Consider the following 12706-nt stretch of genomic DNA (forward strand, 5'->3'; position numbering starts at 1 on the left):
TGAATACCATTTTATAAATTAGCTCCCGCATGTGATGCAAAGGGTATTAAATGTATATGTGCTACAGTTGGGCTGTGAACTCTTTTCCAAAGGGTCCATGCACAAAATGCCTGCTTGCCAACTATGGCACACTTCAGTAGAAATAAAAATACCCCAGAGAGACACTGTGTCCTTCAGTCTGACTATTAGACTACTGAAACAATAGGCTTCCCCCCACATAGAAATTTCTCTGGGACCTTCAAGCTGAGAACTTGTCTCCTAGAAAGGGATTTCATCACCTTTCTAACACCTTGCAGGATGATCCTGAAGCCAGTGGCGAGTGAGTCCACACCTTGGCCAGGACAGCTGAGATGCGCATATCCTTGGCCCTCTATTTAAACGGCAGCATCATTTCAGGACCTGGAAGATGGACTTGGAGAGGTCCCTGGTTCTCCTTATCCCTCTTCCAAATATGTGTGGCCACAGTGAATACCTGTCCCCCTGCGCACCCTCCCCCCACCACTCATATAACTTTTTTTAATTGGCTTGTTGAGGAAGGGTGATTAAACCTGGCTTGAGTCATGGGCTGCAATCCCAAATTCCATATGAGCGGTAATAAAAACTTCAAACATACAGAGGTCCAGGAGACTTCCTCTGTTGATGACCCCCACATTGGTGGTTACTGCTGGGGAATCCTGGGACTCATTTGCAATATGGCAGTCTCAAATCAGCCTAGAGTACTATCTCAGGCAAGGAGAAATTAGGGCCTGAAATAAGGATCCTATTTTATTTAAATTATGCATGTTTTCTTTCCTTTTGTGTATTCACGCTTTCTCTCTTATCTGTTTTGCTGTACAGATTTCTGCAGGACACTGCCATCTCTGGCGAACATCCTATTTTAAGAGTCTTTGCCTTTCCCCTCTGCCTGTCACCCTGGATGTAGACAATGCGGAACTCGCCACAAGTCTTCAGCGCATGCGTAGTGATGGGGTTACGGCTCCCTCCAACATCTCTATGTTTGCCCTTGTGAATTGCACCCTCTTCTTTCCTTTATTACCTGTGCTAGTGGGCTTGTTTTTCCCTGAGACAGTTACATAAGACTCTTGATTCTCCAAATTCGCATTAGCTCACCTCCACTCCCTCTGCTTCCTCAGCCTCAGAGGGCCAACACAGGGGAAGGAAGAAACAACGGCAGGAAGCCCACAGAAAGCTCCAAAGATTTCAGCTCCCTGGACCCACCTGAGTATGAAGCTCAGGTTCTCCATGCCAGGGCTTGGTTTCCACATTCCTTCTTCAGAACGGAGGGGACATATCCACATATGAACGGATGTGTCCTGGGAACGGAGTGCAAGCACATCCAGGAGCCAAAGAAAGAGCTCTCGGGAAACTTTGCTGGCTCTCCTCTCTCATCCTTAGGGAGAAATTCAGTTCTGTGAGTTGGAGCGATTCCTTGTGCCCATCTCAGACCCCGCAGTTTAGATCTTCATTAAAAGAAGGTCCATTGAGGGGCTTAAACACAAAACTCCCTATAATGGTGAATACTCAGAATTACTTTCCACCTGATACTGCTTCATTTAATTGGACTAAAGCAAGCTCCCCTGGCTCCAGACTCCCTTGAAATCCTGCCCAAATTTGCCTGGCTCCTGCGTGGACCCGAGTAAATATGCGGCAGGTGCGCCAAGGGGCTGTGAACTGGGCTCCCATGAACCGTAATGTTGCTGCATGACTGATTCTCCCACCTTTCGGCCCTCCCTCAAAATCCCAGGACCATCCCTGCTTATGCAAAGAGTAGGCTCCCCAGTGCCGTCTTAGGAAGAAGTGGTGGAGCAATTTCATTTAATATTGCTACTGCTTCCATTAACCCGACTATATTGCTCTCCGTCCTCAATTTAAGACTCCCTCTTTCTCTTGATTATCGCTGCATTTCAGAGCACCTGAATGTCCTCCCCAGACCTGTAAGTCAGCCTGGAATAAGAGGATGATAGGATGATCAAAAGCCACAGTTCCTTGAGTTCTCTGGCGTTGGTATAATGCAGCCTACTGTGCCACCCCAGAGGCCTTCCAAAGCAGCCCAGCCCAGCTGCTCCCTGGAGGTAGCTCTGGCATTTTCTGCACATACTGTCTCCTTTATTTCTCTTATCTCCCACCTTCCTCCCTGGGTTTTTCTTTCCTCGATCGTGGTGGGGGGAGGGGTAGACAGACAACAAACTTGGGACTTTGACTATTATTTGAGTAAACAGAACCCTGTTGCATGACAGAAGCCCCTTTGACTTACCATGGGGTTATATGAAGATGTGCCCATTATAAGATCAGCTTATTTATCAGGATACAACCTGTTATGATTTAGACATGAAGCGTTACCCCTCAAAATTATGTGTTGAAGACTTGGTTCCAAGCTGGTAGATCCATCACTGAGAGACGAGTGCTATAACCTTATGAGTGAATTACCTACTGATGGGCTCATCATTGATTGGACTATTGAGAGGTGATGGAAACTGCAGAAGCTGCCACCTGATTGGAGGAAGTGGGTCTCTGGTGGCAAGCCTTTGAAGGATGTTACCATTTCTCTGGCCCCCTTCTCTCTTTTTCAGTGTGCTGGCCACTCTGAGGTGTTTCTCCACATACTTCTGGCAGACGGTTCAGCCTCATCGCAGACTCATACCAAAGAAGCAGCCAAGCAGGGGCTGAATCTCTGTGACTGAAATCTCCGTGAGTCAAAAATCATGACTTCCCTTTATTATAAGATGCTTGCTTAGGTATTGTATCAGGACGACAAACAGCTACCTAACTCATTGTACGTTGAAAGTCAAAGCTATGTCTTCCCTTCCCTTCCCCAGTATGGGGCTCTTGGAAGAAGAGCCCCAAGCTCCTCTCTGGAGAGCAAGCTTGGGAAACGAAAGCATCATTGAGACAACAGGAAGAAAAAAATGCTGGCACACACTGGTCCTCCCTGTTAACACTGTTCACTCTACGGGCATGCTCTTGGCAAGCCTTGAGAAAGGCCATGGCCTTTTGCTTACCCTATCTCTTGCCTGCTGCGGGCAACACGGTCACAAATGAATGGAAGTTCAAAATCTAGAATAATTGGGTTCATATGTTATAGCCAAATCCCTTGGGCTTTGCTCTCTTCAGGGAGCTGCCCCACTGTAGCTTGGCCATGTGCTCATAGGGGAAGTCAACACTCTAAGACTCAAATTTCAGGCCAAGCTAGAGAATAAGGGTAAGAACAGGTAGAGGCCTTCAATTGGGGCCATTCTGGGCCTGTATGGGCTGAGGAGGCACAGAGAGAAGCAGCTTAGAGTCAGTCAGACTACAGTTGGATTCTTGGCTCCTCGGATCTCTTTTTACCTTGTTTGAGTCCTGGTGGGTAGAAATGACCAACTGACTTTACTCATGATCTTAGGAAAACTAAAGTAAAAATAAAATCAGAGTGACAGTCTGGAACCAAACGGTGACCTTCTCTGACATTTCCTGGGAATGCCTATGAGGAAATGTTTTTATTTTTTGAAGCTGTGCACTGCAGAAACACCATCATGTCTGTAATTTGCTTTAAAATACTCTGGGTGAATTGTGAAGTAGACTCGGCCACTTTCTTCCTTCCCCAGATAAACCTCAAGCCAGCTCAACCTTCTGTGACTTTTATTCAAAAATGGGTCAGAGCATTCATTGTCATAGTTCTGAAAACATCTTGTCAACAACTCCAGAGTGAAATCTCCATGCCAGACCTCTGACAGTAACTCCAGACTGAGACATTCAGCTGCCAAATGGATTCCTCAAAGCCAAAGTCTTAAATAAAATGCTTTTTTTCCCAGCCCTGTCTTAGCCTGACTTCCTGTACCCCATCCATCTTTCCCACCCAGGTAAACAGAACCACTGTTACCCAGATGGATGCTTGAGCCAGAGGCATGAGGGAGAGGCCTAACCTCCCTTGCCCCGCCCACTAGTTGTCTCTCTTGGTCTTCTTGGAAGGAAAGATTTTAATAGTAGCCACTCACCTGTGCAAAAGCCTACAAAATTCATTCCCTGATTTACCACTTGTCCCCTTTTGTAATCCATCCCCATCATAACCAGCCTGGTTGTTTATAGGATATAAACCAAGCCGTTTATGTCCTTTCCTAGTCCTTGTGAAGACGATTAGGTCCAAATGGGGCCCATTGGCCTACAAACCCTGGGGATGCATCTCATCTCTTTCTTCATCCTCTCCCTCCTCTTTCTTCTAGTCTGTTTCTTTTCCACAAGTCTCCAGCCACTCTTAAAAGGAGCAGATCTCTACACCCTCCAGTACACCTCTCCAGGATGATGGTTGTTCCAGTTCAAGCACTCTCTGTCTCTGTGTGTGTGTGTGTACCTCTCTGTCTCTCTGTCTCTCTGCCCTTTCTTCTCCCCCCCCCCCGCCCCCCGTCTCTCCCATTTTCAGTTTCTTCCCAATCTTCAGAGCTCAGCTTACATTCACACCTTCAGACAGAGCCATCTGCCATCCCCGGCCATAGCACCCTAGTCTCTTCTCTTTCATAAGGAGATGGCCTGCCATTAATACACATCACGCTGAGCATCGTGCTCATTATCTGCCTTGTCTATTAATGAATCAAGTAAATTAATTTTAACATTCTACCGCATCATTTATTCATTTGCTTAATTTACTTATGTGTGTGTGGGCACACTTGTGCCAGTGTGCTCTTGTGACAGTCAGAGGACACAGCATGTGGGAGTCAGAGACCCAGTGATTGAAAGCAGGCCATCAGATCCACTCACCAGCTCCTTTATCCACTAAGCCATCTCACTGCCCCCCCCCCACACACACTTATTGCAAATTTTCCTCTCTGAGCCCCCTATCCCTCTGCTCTCAGCCATTAGGACTAGGCCAAACCCTTCTTCTGCTCATACTGGTCCTAGAGCCCCTTCTCTGAAAGTCATGCACCCCTTCCACACTGCCATCTGCCTATAGTTCTGCCTCCCAGTACAACACTTTAGTGTCCTTGAGAGGGAGGTGAGCTAACCAGATAGATGAAGTAGTACCTACGTACACATATGTGTTAGTTGCATGTGCTCTATCTGTAACCTGATGTCCCTCTGGCCACTCAAGAATCCCTGTAAAATATGACACTGCTGATGTTAGTGTCAGACTCCAGTCTCTTGCGGCCTCATTCTGGGCCCCAGCAGAGGCCCACGATGCTCCCTTCCACAGGTGATTTGCCACTGTTGCTCACATCAGCCTGTGGGCCAGCTTCGAACGCGAATGCCTCCCCCTTCCCCTGGTGACTCTGGCTTTCCTATCGGTCTATGCTAACGAGAAGTGAATGCTGCAATCTTGGGGCTCACTCGGAGGTCGCAATTACGTAAGGATTATTAATGAAGCAACAATGTCAAAATTGTGTGAAATCAAACTCAGATTTAAGTTCTTAAAATAAACAGATATAAAGTAACAGATGTCCCGTTTTGCTCTCAGATGATTTCATCCCTTGTTAAAAATAAATGTCTGGCTTGAAAGGAGAAAAAAAAAATACAAGGGACTTTACTCCCATGTTAAAAATTAATTGAATCCAGAGATTGGTAAAACAACTAAGTGCTGGAGGGTTGTGTTTTTTCCCCCCTTCTTAAAGCAAAGATATATTTGTGTTGATTTTTATTTCAGCAAGTAATGAATTCATTGCGTAGTCCCAACTTTGATAGACCAAACTCACGTCCTTTGAAACCCAAAGGGAGAATTTCTCCGCAGTTATTATGTAGATAAGAAAGGCTCGGTGTATCTAGCTGAGGAGAATTTACTTCCAGGCAAAACCCAAAGGGTGCAAAGAAAGAGGCCTCAGAGATAGGACTCCTGGATGTCACTCTCCTCTGTCCAGGCTCCCAGGGAGGGCTCCTGCCTCAGCATCTCAGGGTGGAATTCCCAGAGAAGACTTCTACTGAAATTAGTAATGAAAAAGGCAAATTAGGTCATCTTGCCCGTCCCCCTGCCAGCTTCATACACTGTGGTTAATTTTCTCCTCCTTTGATCAGACACTTCTTAAATGTTTCAAGAGATGGAAATTACATGAGTTGTCTCCCTCCAGAACCCCGACATCTACTGATGTTGCGGGACTTGATTTTCTGCCTGCGAGACCCCGAGGACTTTTTCAAGTGTGTGGAAGGTTGTTTGTGAGCCAGCGACTGCCTTTACTTTCCCATTTCTTATCATTTTTCCAGTTATGGTCCACGTCAGAGGAACAGGGAGTCTGGAGGAATGACCCAAGTCCCACGGTGGCCCTGCGAACATTTGAAGGAAATGGCTGATCTGTAGCACCTGAGGACAAAGTGGGCTCTGATACTGAAGTCCTTGACTAGAGGGATAACATCTCAGGGACCTGACACCAGCCCTCTGTGCAATAGCATTTAACAGAAGTACAAGCCAGAGAAGAAACCACATGTTTCCAGAATGAAAATACACATTTCCGAGTTTTTAAGAGTCTTAGGGGGAAAAATGAAGTGTGTGTGTGTGTGTGTGTGTGTGTGTGTTTTATGAATTAAGGTTTTTTGTTTCTCTTGTTTCAGATCCCATCTCTAGACCCCATACCTGGGAAAACTACCACACAATTACAGTGGGAACTAAAATTGAGGATAGTGGTGCCTGTCGTAGGATAGAGTGGGTGTCCTTGATAGTATCGACCCACTAATGGTCACGCTGGCCAGAACTGAACACAGAGCTCAAAGTCATGCTGACAGCCCCAGAAGGAAGCAGTCTTTTGCAGTGGGTAGAAATGTGGCCATGACACTAAGCACAGCCTCTTGTCCTTGCTGGCTAGCACACCCTCTGCCTCTAGCTGAATGAAGGTCGGTGCCTGGGCCAGAGACCTGGATGATCTTCCTGTTTCATACAGCATCTCCATCTCCCTTGTCTGCTCCTCCTTCTGCCCTTAGTTACGGATAGAGGATGACACAAAATGTCTTCCCCCTTTCTGTTTCTGGTCCTTTGTGTCACTCTTTTGTGGCAGACACTGCTGCTGCCAACTCCCCAAGCATTGCTTTTCGTGTCCTAGGGTGTCCTCCATTTTGGCTGTGAGTGTCACCATGCTGAACTGTTAAAACTCTATAAAATGGGAAATTACTTCTCCAACCTTTTTCATTCCTTGCTGGGGTTTGACCATGGAGCTTGGCTCTGAGCAATGGGATGTACACAGACACCCTAACCTCTGTGGCCTTTGCATCCTCTTTGTTGCCATTTTGAAATTATGGGGCTCCTCCCTGTTCCAGAGACAGCCGCATCTTCTTGTGCAGTGCCAGCCTCTTCCCATAGACAAAATGGTGAAGGTCGGTGTGAACAGATTTGGCCGTATTGGGCGCCTGGTCACCAGGGCTGCCATCTGCTCTCCACATGGCAAAGTGGACATTGTTGCCATCAATGACCCCTTCATTGACCTCAACTGCATGGTCTCCATGTTCCAGTATGACTCCACCCACGGCAAATTCGACGGCACAGTCAAGGCCGAGAATGGGAAGCTTGTCATCAATGGGAAGCCCATCACCATCTTCCAGGAGCGAGACCCCGCTAACATCAAATGAAGTGAGGTCGGTGCTGAGTGTGTCGTGGAGTCTACCGGTGTCTTCACCACCATGGAGAAGGCCGGGGCCCACTTGAAGGGTGGAGCCCAAAGGGTCATCATCTCCGCCCCTTCTGCTGATGCCCTCATATTTGTGATGGTTGTGAACCATGAGAAATATGACAACTCACTCAAGATTGTCAGCAATGCATCCTGCACCACCAACTGCTTAGCCCCCCTGGCCAAGGTCATCCATGATAACTTTGGCATTGTGGAAGGGCTCATGACCACAGTCCATGCCATCACTGCCACCCAGAAGACTGTGGATGGCCCCTCTGGAAAGCTGAGGTGTGATGGCCGTGGGGCTGCCCAGAACATCATCCCTGCATCCACTGGTGCTGCCAAGGCTGTGGGCAAGGTCATCCCAGAGCTGAACGGGAAGCTCACTGGCATGGCCTTCCATGTTCCTACCCCTAATGTGTCCATTGTGGACCTGACGTGCCGCCTGGAGAAACCTGCCAAGTATGATGACATCAAGAAGGTGGTGAAGCAGGCATCTGAGGGCCCACTGAAGGGCATCTTGGGCTACACTGAGGACCAGGTTGTCTCCTGCGACTTCAACAGCAACTCCCACTCTTCCACCTTCGATGCCAGGGCTGGCATTGCTCTCAATGACAACTTTGTCAAGCTCATTTCCTGGTATGACAATGAATACGGCTACAGCAACAGGGTGGTGGACCTCATGGCCTACATGGCCTCCAAGGAGTAAGAAACCCTTGACCACCCACCCCAGCAAGGACACTAAGAGCAAGAGAGAGGCCTTCGGTTGCTGAGGAGTCCCTATCCCAACTCAGCCCCCAACACTGAGCATCTCCCTCACAATTTCCAGCCCAGACCCCCTTAATAACAGGAGGGGCAATGGGAGCCCTCCCTACTCTCTTGAATACCATCAATAAAGTTCGCTGCACCCACAAAAAAAAAGAAATTATGGGTATGATACATAGAGAGGACACTTAGCAGTGTGTGTGTGTGTGTGTGTGTGTGTGTGTGTGTGTTGGAGAAATAAACAACTTACAAGTTGACAGAAAGAAAGCCACCTCCATATGGCTTTCTGTATCTGCCAAAAGCCTCGCTGGCTGACACAAACTGTCATGTCCTCAAAGAGTCCATGTTGCTTATTCCTTGCAGTGACCTGCTGAAGTGAAGGCCAGTGTTAAAGGACAAGGGCTTTAAGTTATAACAAGTTATCCATGTCTTCATTCAAACAAGTTTATCAAATCAATAATTTTTTATAATAGCAGGGGCCTAAAGGACCATATTGGGATCAGACGAAAAGATGCTGAATTGAAGGAGTGGACCCACAGTACGGGTCTCAGCTATCTTCTTGTCGAGTCATTTAGGGCCTGGGTTTGGAGTCAGTGATTTGGGGAAGCAGGTGGGGTCTGAGAAGCATGGAGAGAGGCTGGAAAGTGTGTGGCAGAAACCAAGTCTGTCCTGCATTCTCTAGAGACGGTTTCCTCCTGCCCAGCAGAGGCTCCCAGGGCTCAAGGGTGGCAGGAGAGTCACACAAAGTATACTTCGTGGTGTAGAAGTCGATTTGCCAATATCTAACTGCGTGTCTGCTGCCTGGGTCTGTTCTCCCCTGAGACTTCATGTTAGCCCTCTCTCAAAACCGCTCCTCCTGATGCTGACATTTCCTCAAAGCATCCAGGGCCGCATCACGGTAGATTGAAGGCAACATTTGTAGAGGGCTCTCCGCAGGCTGGGTAGCATTTTCAGCAACTCCCATGTGCCAAGTCCCTTGATCCTCAGCTCTCAGGGTCTATCTCTCCCCTGAGGTCTGGGATGCTCCATGTTCTCCTGACAAGACAAGGACCCCATCTGCTGTGTAGTCACTCTGGGCCTATTCACTTCCTTCTGCTCTTCCTCCTCCTCTTCCTCCACCACTTCTCCTCTTTCTCCCAAACCATCACTGCCTATTGCCGCGTGCTGCTGCTGCTGCTGCTGGCACCAAGACAACTAATTCATTGGTTGGAGTATTAAAATAATGGTCACTTTGCTCTCAGTTGTCAGTATCCTGTGAGTCCTCTCCACTGGCAGAACCTGCCCCGCGCTGGCAAGGAAGCCTGGGAAATGTAGTTTGCAAACTTCTGACCTCCAGAGAGAAATAGTGAATATGGGCTAAGGTCTAACTAACATAGTGCTGACACTGTCTATTGACACAAATCCTGGCAATTGCTAAGTGTTTGGGTATGTTAGTGACCATGCTCATAGCTAGTATTATCCTTGTTTTTATTTCTGCAATTGGCAATAAGTGGCACCACAGCCAGTTAGTTCTCCATTCTGGGTTTCAAGTTTCTCATTTGCACAGTGAATGGGTTGGCTAGGTGAGGGCTAGGGTCTCTCCCTCTGCAAATCACTCTTTTCTTCCCTCATCTATTCAAACAAGGAACATTTGCTTAGCATCTTGTTCAAGCCGGACCCTGGGGATGGGTAACTGTGGCTGTAACTCAGCAAGATCAGGCTTGTGTGAAAAGTCCCTATCTAGTGACAAAGACAAACAAATTCGTGATTGTGCTGCTTTTTAATCCAGAGCTCACTTTGCTATCAGGGACATGAAAATGGTCTCCCAGTCCAGTGCTCTTTCCTATGGACATCTTTCCCGATCTGATTATTCTAGCAAAGCCCCCTATCAAGGGAAATTTCTTCTGCTGCTTCCAGATGCACACATAGCCAATGGTCCCTCTCTCCAATAGCCTCCACTGCCCATTGCCCACCACCCTTCCCCCACATTGGCCTCCAAATCAACTTGTCAACAGTGTAGAGGTGAGATGAGTCACAGCGTGGGACAGCAGCCTGGGACCTGGTCAGCACCTGCAGAGCGGTCAGGGTAATAAGGAATGTAAAAATATGAATGCTCTGGGTCGCCATGATTTCCCTGTTTGCCCAATCTGTCACTCTGCTGGCCGTGGATTCCCCACTATTACTCATGACCCTAATGTGGGGTGGGAGAGCCTGTGTGTTCCATCTTGTATTGCTGCTCGCTCTGAATGCATTTCACATACTGCCGTGGAAACGCCAATTCCCCGAGCCAAGAAGACCCCCGTTTCCCAGAAGCTTCCTCTACAAACTCTAGAATATAGATGAGCCAGGTCCAATCACGCGCTGCATCTGGGCCCAGCGGATTTGCAGCACACCTGCATTGGAGGTAAATCGATTGGCGCTTCTTAATCCTGGCTACCACCAGGCAGGTTCTCCCTACTCATTGAAGCTTAGTAACAACATGCCCTTCACTGTAAAGAGAATTTTTTGTCCTCTCACTTGGGACTAAAGGTCAAAGTTTAAATCTATATTTAATGCCATTTTCTGAAAACTGGATTTGTGATTCCCTTTATGCTGGTATTACATATCTTAAGGGATTTCAGGGGGAGAAATCTGGGAAGCCCAGTTTCTGAGAGTGACCTTTACTTTAAATGTGTAAATAGGATGGAGCTTGTGTTTCTGGGTTTTAAACCTTCTAATTGTGCTTCCAAAGACAGTTCTGGAAAACATAGGTCTGTGTGGAGCGGCTACACAGAAGCCACCTTGAAAAGACGGAGACTTTGACTTGCCTCTGACACAGATGAAAGGCCGAAGGTGAGGCTTTCTAGGGACAGTTTTTCTGAAGCTTTGTACTTTGAGCCCACATTAGAATATGCAAATAGCGCGGCCTTTAACTGTCTCAGGGAAGGGGAAGCTCACATTTACTTAACTCCGCTTTTCCTTTGAATTTTATAAAACATTATTGAAGTGGCATCAGAATATCATTCAGAATGTCAGTTTTAAAATATTTCAAATATTTACCTAAAGGGTCCCCCCCCCTCAGCGGCAGCTTCCATAGTCTGAATGTGGCACTAAAAGCTCATATAAAACGGACCACCTTGGTCCTCCCTGTGCTCAGAGCTGTATATTCAAAGGTGAGGACCAGGGCTTCTCCTTTTGCTCGAGGGTCTTCAGCCACGACAGACAGACAGATAGGTGGATGAACAGATGAATAAAAGGAAAACTAATAGATAAGCAACAACATAACAATAGCAACATTAATCAATATGTTCTGATAAACTAATATTTAAAGAAAAAAATAAATACATTGACTGTCTTGTTACTATCACCGATCCCAAACTTCCAGACCCCTAAAATCCACCAACTATCTTTCTCTTAAGCAGGCAAGCCCAAGCTGGTCTTGAACTCCTAATCCCCCTGCCTCCACTTCCTAAGAGCCAGGAATACATGTATTCTACCAGGCCCAGCTTATGACTGTTCTTTGGACATAGGACGGTTTGTTGTTCTTGCCCATGTGGAAGCAGGACAGACAACTATGAAATGCTAGTTTTCATTACTCAACTGAATTCTACAGTCTGTCTCTGGAAAGTTCTGTCTCTAGGGATTGCAACCTGTCCTGACCTCATCCCTCCCTAGGATGTTCACGGCAAGGCTAGAAGAGCCTTTGCACCCGCCTGCCACTGTCCAGATAATGACTGCACAGGGCACATGAAAGAAGGGATGGATGTTTTGCCTTAAAAAGGTAACTGGGGCCCAAGGAAAGAGGATCTACATGGCTGAGTATCCAGGGCCAGGTGACAGCCCCAGCCTGTTGGAGCCCATAGCTCTTCTGAGTTCCACTTCACTGTAAGATGAAAGCTCCCTGGGCAGTCTCTGTGGAAAAGATGATTCTATAAAGCAAACCCTTTCTGTACCCGTCTGTCAGATGCTGTCTGTGTTAGAAAGCCAATCCGGGAGCGGGTTGCAGCAGTTGCAGGCTGCTGTTTGCAGCCGCCTTAATGACTGTATCAGGTCTCTTTGTGGTCAGTGGTAAGCAGGCAGGATGGACCCAAGCTGTAGAGCCTGGGGCAAACTTGTTCACAGTTTACAGCCACAGTGAACTCCGGTTTTGAGAGAGGCAACTAAATATCTACTTTATGGTCGCCTTAAAGTTCCCTCTGAGACCTCAGCTGTCACCCTCCTGACAGCAACTTCCAGCCTCTCAAGTCCCTCGGGGATAATCAGCTCTCCAGTGTCTGCCCCTCCTTGCTTTTCCTCCGTGGCCTTTGTTGTCTTGTTCTTGCAAGCTGAGCTCCTCCCATTGCCTTCTCATCTTTGTCCCCTTGGCCCCAAACAGCTGTCACTGAAGCCACTGTTGACCCTTGCCTTTCCAAAAGATCCCTCTTCCTCTG

The 12706-nt window shown here is 47.5% G+C and overlaps 1 long non-coding RNA gene and 1 pseudogene across 5 annotated transcripts in view; both read left to right on the forward strand.

Moving 5' to 3' along the window:
- Gm33410 overlaps positions 1-3790 on the forward strand; it is a 28962-nt gene extending 25172 nt beyond the window's left edge. For 2 of the 5 annotated variants that reach the window (XR_390687.4, XR_881389.1), the window contains one exon: positions 838-3790. This is a non-coding gene — a long non-coding RNA (predicted gene, 33410). The remainder of the gene's footprint in view (positions 1-837) is intronic. The other 3 variants (XR_881390.1, XR_390686.2, XR_001784341.1) reach the window with 3 other exon arrangements.
- Gm12416 (predicted gene 12416) lies at positions 7237-8474 on the forward strand (annotated as a pseudogene).

The sequence above is a fragment of the Mus musculus genome, chromosome 4 (genome assembly GCF_000001635.26).
Source record: "Mus musculus strain C57BL/6J chromosome 4, GRCm38.p6 C57BL/6J".
Taxonomy (NCBI): Eukaryota; Metazoa; Chordata; class Mammalia; order Rodentia; family Muridae; genus Mus; species Mus musculus.